Consider the following 22,176-nt stretch of genomic DNA (forward strand, 5'->3'; position numbering starts at 1 on the left):
GATCTATAACCAAATAACAATAATAAAAGGAAAGCAGCACAGTAACATAACATTCAACTGCTTACTATACTTTTACAGAATATCTATTTTCAATTATGAAATGGGTGACATACCTGATTATATCCATGCGGCACCTACCATTGGACTGAATATTAAGACTGGTATACAAGGGGCCAGCCAGACATTATATTAGAAAATAGGAGGGGGATGATAGACAGTACATTTAAAAGGGGGTGCTGCGGTAAACTAAATACAATATTATTGAAGATCGAGACTTATTGACAAAATTACAGTTTGCCCATGGGATGCTAATGCTTTTATACTTATGCTTTCTATTAGCATATTAACCCTTAGTTCCCACTACAACATAGGATTAAGCCCTGATATTTTACATGGAATTTATATTTCATTAGTATTCATTCCTTTAAATGAATTGTAAATTGATTAAAGTTCATCTATACTAAAAAAAAACTGCCTCTTCCATAATCTCTTTAGCCGTCCTAGCCATCACCATATAAGGTTGAATTGATCTATAACCAAATAACAATAATAAAATTGAAGTAGCACAGTAACATAACATTCAACGGCTTACTCTACTTTCAAGGACTGTCTATTTTCAATAATGAAATGGGTAATATACCTCATTATATACATGCATCATCTGCTAATGGACTGAATATTAAGACTGGTATAGAAGGGGTTCAGCCAGACATTTTAATGGACAAAAGTAGGGGGATGATACACAGTACATTTAAAGAGGATGATGCTTTAACATTGAAAGAGAACCCGTCATGCAAAATAACCCCCCTAATCTAAATATATTTTCATAAACTGCCATTAGAGAGCCTCTATCCCTTTATTGTCCCTCTACATGCCTGTAAACCTAAGCAATGAGGTCCTAAAGCTGTATGCAAATGACCTGTGAAATGTCCAATGAGTCATTAGCATATTCAAGCCGTCCAGTTTATTCATGAGTGGGAGATACAGACACATTCCCAGTGCTTGACTGACAGCCTGTATAATGCTGTGAGGCTGTATAATTATGTGCTTCCTGGTGGCCACACCCCATGCAGCCTGTGTGTGTGTATGTGTGTGTGTGTATAGGAGAGATACAACAGCTCCAAGCAGCCATGCTATGGCAGAACATGTCAGGTACTTGTGTATCTGATGTCTGTGTCTCTTACATGTGTATAAGGATGATGCAGCATGTCAGCAGATGCAGCACACACAATAGCAATGCTTTACTATACATTACACACAGACATGAGCAGGGGGAGGAGAGGGGAGGGGGAACAGGGGTGACATCACTGCCTCTGACCATGTGACCAGCCTCATTTACATTATAATGAAAAGATGATTTTATAATGATTAATGTATGAAATAACTAGATTAAGGCAGTGATGGGATCCTTGTGAGCTGCTCCAACAGGTAGTAGTGACAGGATAAGTGACACAGACCTGATGACAGGTGTCCTTTAAGTTCTGCTGAACAGTACATGTATAGAAAAGGTTTATGGACACTATGTTAATAATAAGACGAGGATTCTGGACATAACTTAAAAAGGGAGGGCTGCTGGATTAAACAGGGGGTGCTGCTGTACAGTATATAAATAAATGGGGATGCTAGATAATATATTAGTAGTAGTGTGGCTTCTGTATAGTATAATAATGCAGGCTGCTGGCTAGTAAGTTAAGGGGACATTTTAAAAGTATATTAACCCCTTAACGCCGAAGCTACTTTTCACCTTCCTGACACGGCCCATTTTTTCAAATCTGCCCTGTGTCACTATAAGTGGTCATAACTTCGGAACGCTTTAACATATCCATGTGATTTTGAAATTGTTTTCTCGTGACACATTGTACTTCATGTTAGTTAAAAAATTTTGGTGGTATGTTTTGCATTTGTTTATGAGAAAATCAGATATTTGGTGAAAATTTGGAAAAATTCGCAATTTTCGAAATTCAAAATGTTCTACTTTTTCTACACATAAGTCATAACCCAAAAAACGTAATAACTAACATTCACCGAATGTCTACTTTATGCCTCAGTGGTTTTTTATGCATACTCTTATTTTTGTAGGATGTTATGGGGCTTTGAACGTCAGGTGCAATTTTTCATGTTTTCATTAAAAAAGCTAAATCCTGCTATTGAGGGACCTGCTCAGGTTGGAAGACACTTTGAAACGCCTAAATAAAAGTAAAACCCCATAAATTACTCCATTATAGAAACTACACCCCTCAACGTACGTAAAACAACTTTTATGAAGTTTGTTAACCCTTTAATTGGTTTACCTGGGTTAAAACGAAATCGGATGCAATTTTGAAATTAAATTTTTTTGGGCTAAATGAATGTGTTTTTCATAAAATGTACAAATTCTCAGTGGATAAAATACCAAAATGCTCCACAAAATTTGATACCCAATCCCTCCTGCGTATAACAATCCCCCATATGTGGTGGTAACCTGCTGTATGGGCACACGCCAGGGTATCGAGGGGGGAGCTGTGCCATTCAGAGCAGATTATGCATTGTCACTTTATAATGGCAATACAATCTTTATTTTTTTGGCAATTTGGACATATAAGGGCTTATTTTTTGCGACATGAGATGCACTTTACATCATTTTAGTGGTAGTCTGTAGATTTTTGATGAGATTTTATTAACTCTTTAATGTATGGAGGAAAACAAAATTGTCTATTTTGGGTTTCTTTTTTTTTGTATATTTTGGGGGTCGTACACCGTACACTAAACATACTATAATATTTTTATTCTATAGATCACTACGATTACGGTGATACCTAATTTATATAGTTTTTAATATATTTTACAATTTTACAGGAAAAAACGAATATAAAGAAAATCTCATTTGTTTTTGCATCGCCATTGTTTCGGAGACGTAACTTCAATATTTTTTGGTTGACAAAGCTGGTTTATGGCTTATTTTTTACGTGTTGAGTTGTCGTTTTCAGTGGTACCATTTTGGTGCACATAACTTTTTTTTATCACTTTTTGGAACATTTTTGTTTAGGGATTCTATGAAAATTTACATTTTTGGCGAGTTTTTCAGGTTTTTTTTTACGGCGTTCACCGTACGGGTCCAATAATATTTCTTACTTATTGTAAAGATTGTTACGGACGCGGCGATACCAAATATGTGGGGGGTTTTGGTGATTTTCCATTTTTTTAACTTTATTAGATGTGTATAGGGAATGTTTGTGTTTAGGGGACTTAAACTTTATTTAATTAATTCTTTTTATTAAAAAGTGTGTTTATTTTGTGTTTTTAACTTTTTCTCTTTACTTTTACAGGTTAGCTTGAACAAGTGATCCACTGATCACTTGTTCAAGCTATTTTTCACCTAATACAGTGTAATACAGATGTATTACACTGTATTATGTGACACTACATGCTGCGCATGCTCAGTGTGTCACAGCCGGGTCTTGCCAGAAGGTCCCGGGGCTGCGATCGGAGGCACTTACACCCCCTGGTAAGCGCCGCGGGGGGGTTCGATTGCAGTCTCCGATCGCGGGTGTTAGAGGCAGGTGTCAGCTATAATATATAGCAGACACCCGCAGCTTCTCGCAAGCATGAAGTACTATTAATGCATTTTGCGGGAACGCACCTCCCGCCATGCAGTAATAGTACGTCAAATGTCGGGAAGGGGTTAAAAAGAGTTGCAGCTATAATTGTTTGTACACCCCCCATTTTGCCTTTTCTGCTCTTGTGTGTCATTTGCTTAACTTCAATTATGAAATGGATTGCATACCTCATTATATCCAAATGTCTTCTGCCAGTGGACTGAATATTAAGACTGGTATACAAGAGGGTCAACCAGACAAAATATTTGACAATAGGAGGGGGATGTTAGACAGTAAAAGTGGGTGCTGCTATAAAATAAATACATTATTATTGAAGACCTTTAAGTCTATAACATTTTGAAGCCACTCAATAGAAAGGAGCAGTCGAGCCAGAGCTGCAGACGGTTGAATGCATAATGTAATTTTGTTCTTTTTACAGTAATGCTATCATGCTCATGTTGTCTGTAAGCATATTTACCCGTAAGCATATTTATTGTTGGGCGGGGCTGGATCATCTTGCAATTTATCAGTAGCATTCAGATAAGCAAGTCTCTAGATCCTTTTAACTGGTTGGTCACTGAAGGAGTGAGAATTAAGTTATTATTCTCCAGATTGGTTAACAACCGGTTTGTAGTTCTTAAATATTATTTCTGTTTGGTCAGTTTCATAAAGGCCAGTGATGGTGAAGCTTCTAGAGACTGAGTGCCCAAACTACAACATAAATCATCTTATTTACCATTAAGTGCCAACAAAACATTTTAAGCAGTAACTTATAGCTACCAGTACTTCCTCATCTTTCAATCATATCGGTCCCCTGAGGCCACCAATACAAATGAAAAAAGGAAGGCAAATGCAGACTCTCGTTGTAGCTTATTCTCTACAGTGAAACCCTGGAGAGAATGGTGGGTCCAGCAGGAGGACTTCCAAAGACATTGCACTTCTGTCAACACTTTCTCACTTTTCCTGCAGTTCCAAAAAGCCAATGAAATGTCAATTTAAAATATATCTTAAGATTCTTAGGACTGCAGGTGGATATAATCCTATTTGGTGAAATCTGACCTGGAGCGATGGTTTGAGTGCCCACTGAAATGGCTCCGAGTGCCACCTCTGGCACCCGTGCCATAGGTTCGCCACCAGTGATATAGGCAGTGATAAACCATACGTTATCTTACTGGACTACTGCAAGTTGGCTGCTGATTCATCAGTTTTCATTCTTTTGATTCTGAAAGGCTAAAGCAAGTCTATGACATCATAAACATGCTGCCTTCTGTTTGGTCAGTTTCAGATGGGCAGCAATAAACCATATTTTTTCTAATTTGTCTTTTGCTAGTTGGCTGCTGCTGATTAATCAATTTTCCTTCCCTCAATGCTAATTTGCTCAATCAAGTCTATGACATCATAAACATGGTATCTTCTGAGATGTCAGTTGACAGTTTTATGATGCAACTTGCCAAGGTTGACTGGCCACAGGATGCACTGTGATGCTGTAGCACAAGTCTGAAGTCCAGTAATCACATGCAATTGCGTTGGCATATTGTTTTATACTATCTGTATTTGCAGAGTTACATGTGGGTATATTCTGATATAATTAATACCGCCAGTTTTGGTGATTTGGACGTTTTACTACATCATCCATAGTATTGTATTGTTAGGAGGTTCTAATACTATCATTATGTTTGAGGCCCACATACTTTGTGACCACCACCACATGTTACCTAGAGACTGTAGCTTTTATTCTGGTTCAAAAAGGTGATATTTTCTGAAGAATAATCTTATGTAATATTTAGTGGATTACATACTTTTGCCAATCCTACTTGTTGGTAGATATTGTTTGGGTTTGGTAGAACTTTGTGGTAAGTACATCCTACGGCATATAAGTATTGAGTATATCAATAAGTGACCTGTCAGCCAGTATATTCTTAGGGTGGCTAGTGGACAGTATATTAACAAGATATAATCCTTGGATATCACATTAATAGGGTCTTTTGTAGAGTATATCAATAAGAGAAGCAATTTGCATATGATCTATTGGACAGTATATTAGGAATGGCGGTTTCTAATCAGTATGGTTTGTCATAGCTTTTTGCAGGGAGAAGATATAAAAGTCTAGAACCAGAACTCCTGGCCATGTCCATGCTGCAATATAGTGATTGGGCATGAAAAATGGAGCTTTTCCAGCATGTCCTTAGTTATATTATTGGTAATAAAGAAAGTATATAATGAGGATTATATTCCCTAACATATTTAGGTTGATGTTTCAGTCTTTTATAAGATATTACATAGATGGGTGTAAGAGGAGAAAACTACAACTTCCAACATGTTTTCAATGATAAGTTAAATAATGGCTATAGATAAGGGGTTTTGCTAAGGTGACCAAACCTCCTCTATAAATCTTAAGCTGTTTTATATATAATTAAGGGGAGACATCTAAATGTTTTACATCTGTAACCGCCATATTGGTCACTAACTTGGCTACTTTCATTAGTTTTCAGAAGTCCTATGCAGGTCTTCAAGTATCCAGGTCTTCAGGAGCTTTGTCCATGTCTTCACCCTTCGAGGTCTTATCGAGAAATGACTGAGCTGGCTGCGGCACAACTATATATACTCCAGCCAAGTGGGTGTGGCTTCAAAATCTTGCTCCTGATTGGTCAGTTCAGGTGGGCGGGGCTGGATCATCTTGCAATTTATCAGTACCATTCAGATGAGCAAGTCTCTATATCCTTGTTACTGGTTGGTGACTGGAGGAGGAAGGATTATGTTACTATTCTCCTGATTGATTAAAAACAGGTAGGCAGCTCTTAAAGATTATTTCTGTTTGGTCAGTTTCACATAGGCAGTGATAAACCATATTTTATCTCACTGGACTGTTGCTAGTTGGCTGCTGATTCATCGGTTTTCATTCTTTTGATTCTGACTGGCTAAAGCAAGTCTATGACATCATAAACATGCTGCCTTCTGTTTGTTCAGTTTCAGATGGGCAGCGATATACCATATTTTTTCTAATTTGTCTTTTGCTAGTTGGCTGCTGCTGATTAATGAGTTTCCCTGTATACTAATTTGCTCAATCAAGCCTATGACATCATAAACATGGTATCTTCTGAGATGTCAGTTGACAGTTTTATGATGCAACTTGCCAAAGTTGACTGGCCACAGGATGCACTGTGATGCTGTAGCACAAGTCTGAGGTCCAGTAATCACATGCAATTGCGTTGGCATATTGTTTTATACTATCTGTATTTGCAGAGTTACATGTGGGTATATTCTGATATAATTAATACCGCCAGTTTTGGTGATTTGGACGTTTTACTACATCATCCATAGTATTGTATTGTTAGGAGGTTCTAATACTATCATTATGTTTGAGGCCCACATACTTTGTGACCACCACCACATGTTTTTAGGTCCTAGAGACTGTAGCTTTTATTCTGGTTCAAAAAGGTGATATTTTCTGAAGAATAATCTTATGTAATATTTAGTGGATTACATACTTTTGCCAATCCTACTTGTTGGTAGATATTGTTTGGGTTTGGTAGAACTTTGTGGTAAGTACATCCTACGGCATATAAGTATTGAGTATATCAATAAGTGACCTGTCAGCCAGTATATTCTTAGGGTGGCTAGTGGACAGTATATTAACAAGATATACTCCTTGGATATCACATTAATAGGGTCTTACGTAGAGTATATCAATAAGAGAAGCAATTTGCATATGATCTATTGGACAGTATATTAGGAATGGCGGTTTCTAATAAGTATGGTTTGTCAGAGCTTTTTGCAGGGAGAAGATATAAAAGTCTAGAACCAGAACTCCTGGCCATGTCCATGCTGCAATATAGTGATTGGGCATGAAAAACTGAGCTTTTCCAGCATGTCCTTAGTTATATTATTGGTAATAAAGAAAGTATATAATGAGGATTATATTCCCTAACATATTTAGGTTGATGTTTCAGTCTTTTATAAGATATTACATAGATGGGTGTAAGAGGAGAAAACTACAACTTCCAACATGTTTTCAATGATAAGTTAAATAATGGCTATAGATGAGGGGTTTTGCTAAGGTGACCAAACCTCCTCTATAAATCTTAAGCTGTTTTATATATAATTAAGGGGAGACATCTAAATGTTTTACATCTGTAATCGCCATATTGGTCACTAACTTGGCTACTTTCATTAGTTTTCAGAAGTCCTATGCAGGTCTTCAAGTATCCAGGTCTTCAGGAGCTTTGTCCATGTCTTCACGCTTCGAGGTCTTATCGAGAAATGACTGAGCTGGCTGCGGCACAACTATATATACTCCAGCCAAGTGGGTGTGGCTTCAAAATCTTGCTCCTGATTGGTCAGTTCAGGTGGGCGGGGCTGGATCATCTTGCAATTTATCAGTACCATTCAGATGAGCAAGTCTCTATATCCTTGTTACTGGTTGGTGACTGGAGGAGGAAGGATTATGTTACTATTCTCCTGATTGATTAAAAACAGGTAGGCAGCTCTTAAAGATTATTTCTGTTTGGTCAGTTTCACATAGGCAGTGATAAACCATATTTTATCTTACTGGGCTGTTGCTAGTTGGCTGCTGATTCATCGGTTTTCCTTTTTTTGATTCTGACTGGCTAAAGCAAGTCTATGACATCATAAACATGCTGCCTTCTGTTTGTTCAGTTTCAGATGGGCAGCGATATACCATATTTTTTCTAATTTGTCTTTTGCTAGTTGGCTGCTGCTCATTAATCAGTTTCCCTGTATACTAATTTGCTCAATCAAGCCTATGACATCATAAACATGGTATCTTCTGAGATGTCAGTTGACAGTTTTATGATGCAACTTGCCGAAGTTGACTGGCCACAGGATGCACTGCGATGCTGTAGCACAAGTCTGAGGTCCAGTAATCACATGCAATTGCGTTGGCATATTGTTTTATACTATCTGTATTTGCAGAGTTACATGTGGGTATATTCTGATATAATTAATACCGCCAGTTTTGGTGATTTGGACGTTTTACTACATCATCCATAGTATTGGATTGTTAGGAGGTTCTAATACTATCACTATGTTTGAGGCCCACATACTTTGTGACCATCACCACATGTTTTTAGGTCCTAGAGACTGTAGCTTTTATTCTGGTTCAAAAAGGTGATATTTTCTGAAGAATAATCTTATGTAATATTTAGTGGATTACATACTTTTGCCAATCCTACTTGTTGGTAGATATTGTTTGGGTTTGGTAGAACTTTGTGGTAAGTACATCCTATGGCATATAAGTATTGAGTATATCAATAAGTGACCTGTCAGCCAGTATATTCTTAGGGTGGCTAGTGGACAGTATATTAACAAGATATACTCCTTGGATATCACATTAATAGGGTCTTTTGTAGAGTATATCAATAAGAGAAGCAATTTGCATATGATCTATTGGACAGTATATTAGGAATGGCGGTTTCTAATAAGTATGGTCTGTCAGAGCTTTTTGCAGGGAGAAGATATAAAAGTCTAAAACCAGAACTCCTGGCCATGTCCATGCTGCAATATAGTGATTGGGCATGAAAAATGGAGCTTTTCCAGCATGTCCTTAGTTATATTATTGGTAATAAAGAAAGTATATAATGAGGATTATATTCCCTAACATATTTAGGTTGATGTTTCAGTCTTTTATAAGATATTACATAGATGGGTGTAAGAGGAGAAAACTACAACTTCCAACATGTTTTCAATGATAAGTTAAATAATGGCTATAGATGAGGGTTTTTGCTAAGGTGACCAAACCTCCTCTATAAATCTTAAGCTGTTTTATATATAATTAAGGGGAGACATCTAAATGTTTTACATCTGTAATCGCCATATTGGTCACTAACTTGGCTACTTTCATTAGTTTTCAGAAGTCCTATGCAGGTCTTCAAGTATCCAGGTCTTCAGGAGCTTTGTCCATGTCTTCACGCTTCGAGGTCTTATCGAGAAATGACTGAGCTGGCTGCGGCACAACTATATATACTCCAGCCAAGTGGGTGTGGCTTCAAAATCTTGCTCCTGATTGGTCAGTTCAGGTGGGCGGGGCTGGATCATCTTGCAATTTATCAGTACCATTCAGATGAGCAAGTCTCTATATCCTTGTTACTGGTTGGTGACTGGAGGAGGAAGGATTATGTTACTATTCTCCTGATTGATTAAAAACAGGTAGGCAGCTCTTAAAGATTATTTCTGTTTGGTCAGTTTCACATAGGCAGTGATAAACCATATTTTATCTTACTGGACTGTTGCTAGTTGGCTGCTGATTCATCGGTTTTCCTTTTTTTGATTCTGACTGGCTAAATCAAGTCTATGACATCATAAACATGCTGCCTTCTGTTTGTTCAGTTTCAGATGGGCAGCGATATACCATATTTTTTCTAATTTGTCTTTTGCTAGTTGGCTGCTGCTCATTAATCAGTTTCCCTGTATACTAATTTGCTCAATCAAGCCTATGACATCATAAACATGGTATCTTCTGAGATGTCAGTTGACAGTTTTATGATGCAACTTGCCGAAGTTGACTGGCCACAGGATGCACTGCGATGCTGTAGCACAAGTCTGAGGTCCAGTAATCACATGCAATTGCGTTGGCATATTGTTTTATACTATCTGTATTTGCAGAGTTACATGTGGGTATATTCTGATATAATTAATACCGCCAGTTTTGGTGATTTGGACGTTTTACTACATCATCCATAGTATTGGATTGTTAGGAGGTTCTAATACTATCACTATGTTTGAGGCCCACATACTTTGTGACCATCACCACATGTTTTTAGGTCCTAGAGACTGTAGCTTTTATTCTGGTTCAAAAAGGTGATATTTTCTGAAGAATAATCTTATGTAATATTTAGTGGATTACATACTTTTGCCAATCCTACTTGTTGGTAGATATTGTTTGGGTTTGGTAGAACTTTGTGGTAAGTACATCCTATGGCATATAAGTATTGAGTATATCAATAAGTGACCTGTCAGCCAGTATATTCTTAGGGTGGCTAGTGGACAGTATATTAACAAGATATACTCCTTGGATATCACATTAATAGGGTCTTTTGTAGAGTATATCAATAAGAGAAGCAATTTGCATATGATCTATTGGACAGTATATTAGGAATGGCGGTTTCTAATAAGTATGGTCTGTCAGAGCTTTTTGCAGGGAGAAGATATAAAAGTCTAAAACCAGAACTCCTGGCCATGTCCATGCTGCAATATAGTGATTGGGCATGAAAAATGGAGCTTTTCCAGCATGTCCTTAGTTATATTATTGGTAATAAAGAAAGTATATAATGAGGATTATATTCCCTAACATATTTAGGTTGATGTTTCAGTCTTTTATAAGATATTACATAGATGGGTGTAAGAGGAGAAAACTACAACTTCCAACATGTTTTCAATGATAAGTTAAATAATGGCTATAGATGAGGGGTTTTGCTAAGGTGACCAAACCTCCTCTATAAATCTTAAGCTGTTTTATATATAATTAAGGGGAGACATCTAAATGTTTTACATCTGTAATCGCCATATTGGTCACTAACTTGGCTACTTTCATTAGTTTTCAGAAGTCCTATGCAGGTCTTCAAGTATCCAGGTCTTCAGGAGCTTTGTCCATGTCTTCACCCTTCGAGGTCTTATCGAGAAATGACTGAGCTGGCTGCGGCACAACTATATATACTCCAGCCAAGTGGGTGTGGCTTCAAAATCTTGCTCCTGATTGGTCAGTTCAGGTGGGCGGGGCTGGATCATCTTGCAATTTATAAGTACCATTCAGATGAGCAAGTCTCTATATCCTTGTTACTGGTTGGTGACTGGAGGAGGAAGGATTATGTTACTATTCTCCTGATTAATTAAAAACAGGTAGGCAGCTCTTAAAGATTATTTCTGTTTGGTCAGTTTCACATAGGCAGTGATAAACCATATTTTATCTTACTGGACTGTTGCTAGTTGGCTGCTGATTCATCGGTTTTCCTTCTTTTGATTCTGACTGGCTAAAGCAAGTCTATGACATCATAAACATGCTGCCTTCTGTTTGTTCAGTTTCAGATGGGCAGCGATATACCATATTTTTTCTAATTTGTCTTTTGCTAGTTGGCTGCTGCTGATTAATGAGTTTCCCTGTATACTAATTTCCTCAATCAAGCCTATGACATCATAAACATGGTATCTTCTGAGATGTCAGTTGACAGTTTTATGATGCAACTTGCCAAAGTTGACTGGCCACAGGATGCACTGTGATGCTGTAGCACAAGTCTGAGGTCCAGTAATCACATGCAATTGCGTTGGCATATTGTTTTATACTATCTGTATTTGCAGAGTTACATGTGGGTATATTCTGATATAATTAATACCGCCAGTTTTGGTGATTTGGACGTTTTACTACATCATCCATAGTATTGTATTGTTAGGAGGTTCTAATACTATCATTATGTTTGAGGCCCACATACTTTGTGACCACCACCACATGTTTTTAGGTCCTAGAGACTGTAGCTTTTATTCTGGTTCAAAAAGGTGATATTTTCTGAAGAATAATCTTATGTAATATTTACTGGATTACATACTTTTGCCAATCCTACTTGTTGGTAGATATTGTTTGGGTTTGGTAGAACTTTGTGGTAAGTACATCCTACGGCATATAAGTATTGAGTATATCAATAAGTGACCTGTCAGCCAGTATATTCTTAGGGTGGCTAGTGGACAGTATATTAACAAGATATACTCCTTGGATATCACATTAATAGGGTCTTATGTAGAGTATATCAATAAGAGAAGCAATTTGCATATGATCTATTGGACAGTATATTAGGAATGGCGGTTTCTAATAAGTATGGTTTGTCAGAGCTTTTTGCAGGGAGAAGATATAAAAGTCTAGAACCAGAACTCCTGGCCATGTCCATGCTGCAATATAGTGATTGGGCATGAAAAACTGAGCTTTTCCAGCATGTCCTTAGTTATATTATTGGTAATAAAGAAAGTATATAATGAGGATTATATTCCCTAACATATTTAGGTTGATGTTTTAGTCTTTTATAAGATATTACATAGATGGGTGTAAGAGGAGAAAACTACAACTTCCAACATGTTTTCAATGATAAGTTAAATAATGGCTATAGATGAGGGGTTTTGCTAAGGTGACCAAACCTCCTCTATAAATCTTAAGCTGTTTTATATATAATTAAGGGGAGACATCTAAATGTTTTACATCTGTAATCGCCATATTGGTCACTAACTTGGCTACTTTCATTAGTTTTCAGAAGTCCTATGCAGGTCTTCAAGTATCCAGGTCTTCAGGAGCTTTGTCCATGTCTTCACTCTTCGAGGTCTTATCGAGAAATGACTGAGCTGGCTGCGGCACAACTATATATACTCCAGCCAAGTGGGTGTGGCTTCAAAATCTTGCTCCTGATTGGTCAGTTCAGGTGGGCGGGGCTGGATCATCTTGCAATTTATCAGTACCATTCAGATGAGCAAGTCTATATCCTTGTTACTGGTTGGTGACTGGAGGAGGAAGGATTATGTTACTATTCTCCTGATTGATTAAAAACAGGTAGGCAGCTCTTAAAGATTATTTCTTTTTGGTCAGTTTCACATAGGCAGTGATAAACCATATTTTATCTTACTGGACTGTTGCTAGTTGGCTGCTCTTTCATCGGTTTTCCTTCTTTTGATTCTGACTGGCTAAAGCAAGTCTATGACATCATAAACATGCTGCCTTCTGTTTGTTCAGTTTCAGATGGGCAGCGATATACCATATTTTTTCTAATTTGTCTTTTGCTAGTTGGCTGCTGCTCATTAATCAGTTTCCCTTTATGCTAATTTGCTCAATCAAGCCTATGACATCATAAACATGGTATCTTCTGAGATGTCAGTTGACAGTTTTATGATGCAACTTGCCAAAGTTGACTGGCCACAGGATGCACTGTGATGCTGTAGCACAAGTCTGAGGTCCAGTAATCACATGCAATTGCGTTGGCATATTGTTTTATACTATCTGTATTTGCAGAGTTACATGTGGGTATATTCTGATATAATTAATACCGCCAGTTTTGGTGATTTGGACTTTTTACTACATCATCCATAGTATTGTATTGTTAGGAGGTTCTAATACTATCATTATGTTTGAGGCCCACATACTTTGTGACCACCACCACATGTGTTTAGGTCCTAGAGACTGTAGCTTTTATTCTGGTTCAAAAAGGTGATATTTTCTGAAGAATAATCTTATGTAATATTTAGTGGATTACATACTTTTGCCAATCCTACTTGTTGGTAGATATTGTTTGGGTTTGGTAGAACTTTGTGGTAAGTACATCCTACGGCATATAAGTATTGAGTATATCAATAAGTGACCTGTCAGCCAGTATATTCTTAGGGTGGCTAGTGGACAGTATATTAACAAGATATACTCCTTGGATATCACATTTTAATAGGGTTTTTTGTAGAGTATATCAATAAGAGAAGCAATTTGCATATGATCTATTGGACAGTATATTAGGAATGGCGGTTTCTAATAAGTATGGTTTGTCATAGCTTTTTGCAGGGAGAAGATATAAAAGTCTAGAACCAGAACTCCTGGCCATGTCCATGCTGCAATATAGTGATTGGGAATGAAAAACTGAGCTTTTCCAGCGTGTCCTTAGTTATATTATTGGTAATAAAGAAAGTATATAATGAGGATTATATTCCCTAACATATTTAGGTTGATGTTTCAGTCTTTTATAAGATATTACATAGATGGGTGTAAGAGGAGAAAACTACAACTTCCAACATGTTTTCAATGATAAGTTAAATAATGGCTATAGATGAGGGGTTTTGCTAAGGTGACCAAACCTCCTCTATAAATCTTAAGCTGTTTTATATATAATTAAGGGGAGACATCTAAATGTTTTACATCTGTAATTGCCATATTGGTCACTAACTTGGCTACTTTCATTAGTTTTCAGAAGTCCTATGCAGGTCTTCAAGTATCCAGGTCTTCAGGAGCTTTGTCCATGTCTTCACCCTTCGAGGTCTTATCGAGAAATGACTGAGCTGGCTGCGGCACAACTATATATACTCCAGCCAAGTGGGTGTGGCTTCAAAATCTTGCTCCTGATTGGTCAGTTCAGGTGGGCGGGGCTGGATCATCTTGCAATTTATCAGTACCATTCAGATGAGCAAGTCTCTATATCCTTGTTACTGGTTGGTGACTGGAGGAGGAAGGATTATGTTACTATTCTCCTGATTGATTAAAAACAGGTAGGCAGCTCTTAAAGATTATTTCTGTTTGGTCAGTTTCACATAGGCAGTGATAAACCATATTTTATCTTACTGGACTGTTGCTAGTTGGCTGCTGATTCATCGGTTTTCCTTCTTTTGATTCTGACTGGCTAAAGCAAGTCTATGACATCATAAACATGCTGCCTTCTGTTTGTTCAGTTTCAGATGGGCAGCGATATACCATATTTTTTCTAATTTGTCTTTTGCTAGTTGGCTGCTGCTGATTAATGAGTTTCCCTGTATACTAATTTGCTCAATCAAGCCTATGACATCATAAACATGGTATCTTCTGAGATGTCAGTTGACAGTTCTATGATGCAACTTGCCGAAGTTGACTGGCCACAGGATGCACTGCGATGCTGTAGCACAAGTCTGAGGTCCAGTAATCACATGCAATTGCGTTGGCATATTGTTTTATACTATCTGTATTTGCAGAGTTACATGTGGGTATATTCTGATATAATTAATACCGCCAGTTTTGGTGATTTGGACTTTTTACTACATCATCCATAGTATTGTATTGTTAGGAGGTTCTAATACTATCATCATGTTTGAGGCCCACATACTTTGTGACCACCACCACATGTGTTTAGGTCCTAGAGACTGTAGCTTTTATTCTGGTTCAAAAAGGTGATATTTTCTGAAGAATAATCTTATGTAATATTTAGTGGATTACATACTTTTGCCAATCCTACTTGTTGGTAGATATTGTTTGGGTTTGGTAGAACTTTGTGGTAAGTACATCCTACGGCATATAAGTATTGAGTATATCAATAAGTGACCTGTCAGCCAGTATATTCTTAGGGTGGCTAGTGGACAGTATATTAACAAGATATACTCCTTGGATATCACATATTAATAGGGTCTTTTGTAGAGTATATCAATAAGAGAAGCAATTTGCATATGATCTATTGGACAGTATATTAGGAATGGCGGTTTCTAATAAGTATGGTTTGTCATAGCTTTTTGCAGGGAGAAGATATAAAAGTCTAGAACCAGAACTCCTGGCCATGTCCATGCTGCAATATAGTGATTGGGCATGAAAAACTGAGCTTTTCCAGCATGTCCTTAGTTATATTATTGGTAATAAAGAAAGTATATAATGAGGATTATATTCCCTAACATATTTAGGTTGATGTTTCAGTCTTTTATAAGATATTACATAGATGGGTGTAAGAGGAGAAAACTACAACTTCCAACATGTTTTCAATGATAAGTTAAATAATGGCTATAGATGAGGGGTTTTGCTAAGGTGACCAAACCTCCTCTATAAATCTTAAGCTGTTTTATATATAATTAAGGGGAGACATCTAAATGTTTTACATCTGTAATCGCCATATTGGTCACTAACTTGGCTACTTTCATTAGTTTTCAGAAGTCCTATGCAGGTCTTCAAGTATCCAGGTCTTCAGGAGCTTTGTCCATGTCTTCACGCTTCGAGGTCTTATCGAGAAATGACTGAGCTGGCTGCGGCACAACTATATATACTCCAGCCAAGTGGGTGTGGCTTCAAAATCTTGCTCCTGATTGGTCAGTTCAGGTGGGCAGGGCTGGATCATCTTGCAATTTATCAGTACCATTCAGATGAGCAAGTCTCTATATCCTTGTTACTGGTTGGTGACTGGAGGAGGAAGGATTATGTTACTATTCTCCTGATTGATTAAAAACAGGTAGGCAGCTCTTAAAGATTATTTCTGTTTGGTCAGTTTCACATAGGCAGTGATAAACCATATTTTATCTTACTGGACTGTTGCTAGTTGGCTGCTGATTCATCGGTTTTCCTTCTTTTGATTCTGACTGGCTAAAGCAAGTCTATGACATCATAAACATGCTGCCTTCTGTTTGTTCAGTTTCAGATGGGCAGCGATATACCATATTTTTTCTAATTTGTCTTTTGCTAGTTGGCTGCTGCTCATTAATCAGTTTCCCTGTATACTAATTTGCTCAATCAAGCCTATGACATCATAAACATGGTATCTTCTGAGATGTCAGTTGACAGTTTTATGATGCAACTTGCCGAAGTTGACTGGCCACAGGATGCACTGCGATGCTGTAGCACAAGTCTGAGGTCCAGTAATCACATGCAATTGCGTTGGCATATTGTTTTATACTATCTGTATTTGCAGAGTTACATGTGGGTATATTCTGATATAATTAATACCGCCAGTTTTGGTGATTTGGACATTTTACTACATCATCCATAGTATTGGATTGTTAGGAGGTTCTAATACTATCATTATGTTTGAGGCCCACATACTTTGTGACCATCACCACATGTTTTTAGGTCCTAGAGACTGTAGCTTTTATTCTGGTTCAAAAAGGTGATATTTTCTGAAGAATAATCTTATGTAATATTTAGTGGATTACATACTTTTGCCATTCCTACTTGTTGGTAGATATTGTTTGGGTTTGGTAGAACTTTGTGGTAAGTACATCCTACGGCATATAAGTATTGAGTATATCAATAAGTGACCTGTCAGCCAGTATATTCTTAGGGTGGCTAGTGGACAGTATATTAACAAGATATACTCCTTGGATATCACATTAATAGGGTCTTTTGTAGAGTATATCAATAAGAGAAGCAATTTGCATATGATCTATTGGAGAGTATATTAGGAATGGCGGTTTCTAATAAGTATGGTTTGTCAGAGCTTTTTGCAGGGAGAAGATATAAAAGTCTAGAACCAGAACTCCTGGCCATGTCCATGCTGCAATATAGTGATTGGGCATGAAAAATGGAGCTTTTCCAGCATGTCCTTAGTTATATTATTGGTAATAAAGAAAGTATATAATGAGGATTATATTCCCTAACATATTTAGGTTGATGTTTCAGTCTTTTATAAGATATTACATAGATGGGTGTAAGAGGAGAAAACTACAACTTCCAACATGTTTTCAATGATAAGTTAAATAATGGCTATAGATGAGGGGTTTTGCTAAGGTGACCAAACCTCCTCTATAAATCTTAAGCTGTTTTATATATAATTAAGGGGAGACATCTAAATGTTTTACATCTGTAATCGCCATATTGGTCACTAACTTGGCTACTTTCATTAGTTTTCAGAAGTCCTATGCAGGTCTTCAAGTATCCAGGTCTTCAGGAGCTTTGTCCATGTCTTCACCCTTCGAGGTCTTATCGAGAAATGACTGAGCTGGCTGCGGCACAACTATATATACTCCAGCCAAGTGGGTGTGGCTTCAAAATCTTGCTCCTGATTGGTCAGTTCAGGTGGGCGGGGCTGGATCATCTTGCAATTTATCAGTACCATCCAGATGAGCAAGTCTCTATATCCTTGTTACTGGTTGGTGACTGGAGGAGGAAGGATTATGTTACTATTCTCCTGATTGATTAAAAACAGGTAGGCAGCTCTTAAAGATTATTTCTGTTTGGTCAGTTTCACATAGGCAGTGATAAACCATATTTTATCTTACTAGACTGTTGCTAGTTGGCTGCTGATTCATCAGTTTTCCTTCTTTTGATTCTGACTGGCTAAAGCAAGTCTATGACATCATAAACATGCTGCCTTCTGTTTGTTCAGTTTCAGATGGGCAGCGATATACCATATTTTTTCTAATTTGTCTTTTGCTAGTTGGCTGCTGCTGATTAATCAGTTTCCCTTTATGCTAATTTGCTCAATCAAGCCTATGACATCATAAACATGGTATCTTCTGAGATGTCAGTTGACAGTTTTATGATGCAACTTGCCAAAGTTGACTGGCCACAGGATGCACTGCGATGCTGTAGCACAAGTCTGAGGTCCAGTAATCACATGCAATTGCGTTGGCATATTGTTTTATACTATCTGTATTTGCAGAGTTACATGTGGGTATATTCTGATATAATTAATACCTCCAGTTTTGGTGATTTGGACTTTTTACTACATCATCCATAGTATTGTATTGTTAGGAGGTTCTAATACTATCATTATGTTTGAGGCCCACATACTTTGTGACCACCACCACATGTTTTTAGGTCCTAGAGACTGTAGCTTTTATTCTGGTTCAAAAAGGTGATATTTTCTAAAGAATAATCTTATGTAATATTTAGTGGATTACATACTTTTGCCAATCCTACTTGTTGGTAGATATTGTTTGGGTTTGGTAGAACTTTGTGGTAAGTACATCCTACGGCATATAAGTATTGAGTATATCAATAAGTGACCTGTCAGCCAGTATATTCTTAGGGTGGCTAGTGGACAGTATATTAACAAGATATGCTCCTTGGCTATCACATTAATAGGGTCTTTTATAGAGTATATCAATAAGAGAAGCAATTTGCATATGATCTATTGGACAGTATATTAGGAATGGCGGTTTCTAATAAGTATGGTTTGTCAGAGCTTTTTGCAGGGAGAAGATATAAAAGTCTAAAACCAGAACTCCTGGCCATGTCCATGCTGCAATATAGTGATTGGGCATGAAAAATGGAGCTTTTCCAGCATGTCCTTAGTTATATTATTGGTAATAAAGAAAGTATATAATGAGGATTATATTCCCTAACATATTTAGGTTGATGTTTCAGTCTTTTATAAGATATTACATAGATGGGTGTAAGAGGAGAAAACTACAACTTCCAACATGTTTTCAATGATAAGTTAAATAATGGCTATAGATGAGGGGTTTTGCTAAGGTGACCAAACCTCCTCTATAAATCTTAAGCTGTTTTATATATAATTAAGGGGAGACATCTAAATGTTTTACATCTGTAATCGCCATATTGGTCACTAACTTGGCTATTTTCATTAGTTTTCAGAAGTCCTATGCAGGTCTTCAAGTATCCAGGTCTTCAGGAGCTTTGTCCATGTCTTCACCCTTCGAGGTCTTATCGAGAAATGACTGAGCTGGCTGCGGCACAACTATATATACTCCAACCAAGTGGGTGTGGCTTCAAAATCTTGCTCCTGATTGGTCAGTTCAGGTGGGCGGGGCTGGATCATCTTGCAATTTATCACTACCATTCAGATGAGCAAGTCTCTATATCCTTGTTACTGGTTGGTGACTGGAGGAGGAAGGATTATGTTACTATTCTCCTGATTAATTAAAAACAGGTAGGCAGCTCTTAAAGATTATTTCTGTTTGGTCAGTTTCACATAGGCAGTGATAAACCATATTTTATCTTACTGGACTGTTGCTAGTTGGCTGCTGATTCATCGGTTTTCCTTCTTTTGATTCTGACTGGCTAAAGCAAGTCTATGACATCATAAACATGCTGCCTTCTGTTTGTTCAGTTTTTAGATGGGCAGCGATATACCATATTTTTTCTAATTTGTCTTTTGCTAGTTGGCTGCTGCGGATTAATCAGTTTCCCTTTATGCTAATTTGTTCAATCAAGCCTATGACATCATAAACATGGTATCTTCTGAGATGTCAGTTGACAGTTTTATGATGCAACTTGCCGAAGTTGACTGGCCACAGGATGCACTGCGATGCTGTAGCACAAGTCTGAGGTCCAGTAATCACATGCAATTGCGTTGGCATATTGTTTTATACTATCTGTATTTGCAGAGTTACATGTGGGTATATTCTGATATAATTAATACCGCCAGTTTTGGTGATTTGGACGTTTTACTACATCATCCATAGTATTGTATTGTTAGGAGGTTCTAATACTATCATTATGTTTGAGGCCCACATACTTTGTGACCACCACCACATGTTTTTAGGTCCAAGAGACTGTAGCTTTTATTCTGGTTCAAAAAGGTGATATTTTCTGAAGAATATTCTTATGTAATATTTAGGGGATCACATAGTTTTAGTAATCCTATTTGTTGGTAGATATTGTTTGGGTTTGGTAGAACTTTGTGGTAAGTACATCCTATGGCATATAAGTATTGAGTATATCCATAAGTGACCTGTCAGCCAGTATATTCTTACGGTGGCGAGTGGAAAGTATATTAACAAGATATACTCCTTGGATATAACATTAATAGGGTCTTTTGTAGAGTATATGAATAGGAGCAGCAATATGAATATGATCTGTTCGACAGAACTTAAACTAGAACTGCCAAAATGTCCAGATTATTATTATTATTATGGTTTGTCAGAGCATATTGCAGGGATAAGATATAAAAGTCTACAACCAGAACTGCTAGCCATGTCCATGCTAATTGGGCCTGAAAGATGGAACTTTTCCAGCATGTCCTTAGTTATATTATTGGTAATAAAGAGGGTATATAATGAGGATTATATTCCCTAACATATTTAGGTTGATGTTTCAGTCTTTTATAACATGTTACATAGATGGGTGTAAGAGGAGAAAACTACAACTTCCAGCATGCTTTCAATGATAAGTTAAATAATGGCTATAGATAAGGGGTTTTGCTAAGGTGACCAAACCTCCTCTATAACTCTTAAGCTGTTTTTCGTATAACTAAACGGGGACATCTTAATGTTTTACATCTGTATTTGCCATATTCTTTACTAACCTGGATACTTTCAGTAGTTTTCAGAAGTCCTTTGCAGGTCTTCAAGTTTCTAGGTCTTCAGGAGCTCTGTCCATGTCTTCACACTTCAAGGTCTTACCGTGAAATGATTGAGCTGGCTGTTGCACAACTATTTATACTGCTGCCAAGTGGGTGTGGCTTCAAAATCTTTCTCCTGATTGGTCAGTTCAGGTGGGTGGGGCTTGCAATTTATCAGTAGTATTCAGATCAGTGGGTCTCTGTATACTTGTTAATGGCTGGTCACTGAAGGTAGAATGATTATGTTATCCATCTCCTGATTGGTTAAAAACAGGTGGATTTTAGAGATTATTTCTTTATGACATCATAAACATGGTGCCTTCTGAGAAGTCAGTTGACAGTTTTATGATGCTGTTTGCCCAAGTTGACTGGCCACAAAATGCACTGTGATGGTGTAGAAGAGGTCTGAGGCCCAGTAATCACATGCAATTGGGTTGGCATATTGTTTTGTATTGTCTGCTTTTGCAGAGTTATCTATTCCTATGGTATTTATTCTGATTTAATAAAGGTGATTTTTTTGAAGAATAATCTGATCTAATACTTGGATTACATACATTTAGTAATTCTACTTGTAGATATATATTCTTGGGTTTGCTAGGAGATTGTGTTAAGTAGATCCTCTGGTATATAGGTATTGAGTATATCAATAAGGAACCTGTCAGCCAATATATTCTTAAGGTGGCTAGTGAACAGTATATTAACAAGATATACTCCTTGGATAGCACATTAATAGGGACTGTTGTAAAATATATTAAAAATAACAGCTATATGGATATGGTCTTACTAGTATGCTAATTAAAAAGTAGGTGTCAGGGAGTCAAGCTAGAACTGCCAAAATGTCCAGATTATTATTATGATTATGGTTTATTAGGGCATATTGCAAGATG

At 37.2% G+C, this 22,176-nt stretch overlaps 1 long non-coding RNA gene across 1 annotated transcript; it reads right to left on the reverse strand.

The window, feature by feature from the left end:
• Positions 1–6,040: 6,040 nt before the first annotated feature.
• Positions 6,041–9,823, reverse strand: LOC140065714 (uncharacterized). The gene is made up of 3 exons (XR_011848031.1): positions 9,422–9,823; positions 7,733–8,002; positions 6,041–6,313 (listed from the first exon to the last, which is right to left on the reverse strand). It is a non-coding gene; the product is annotated as an uncharacterized lncRNA (long non-coding RNA).
• Positions 9,824–22,176: the final 12,353 nt, after the last annotated feature.

This window comes from Engystomops pustulosus, chromosome 6 (genome assembly GCF_040894005.1).
Source record: "Engystomops pustulosus chromosome 6, aEngPut4.maternal, whole genome shotgun sequence".
Lineage (NCBI taxonomy): Eukaryota > Metazoa > Chordata > Amphibia > Anura > Leptodactylidae > Engystomops > Engystomops pustulosus.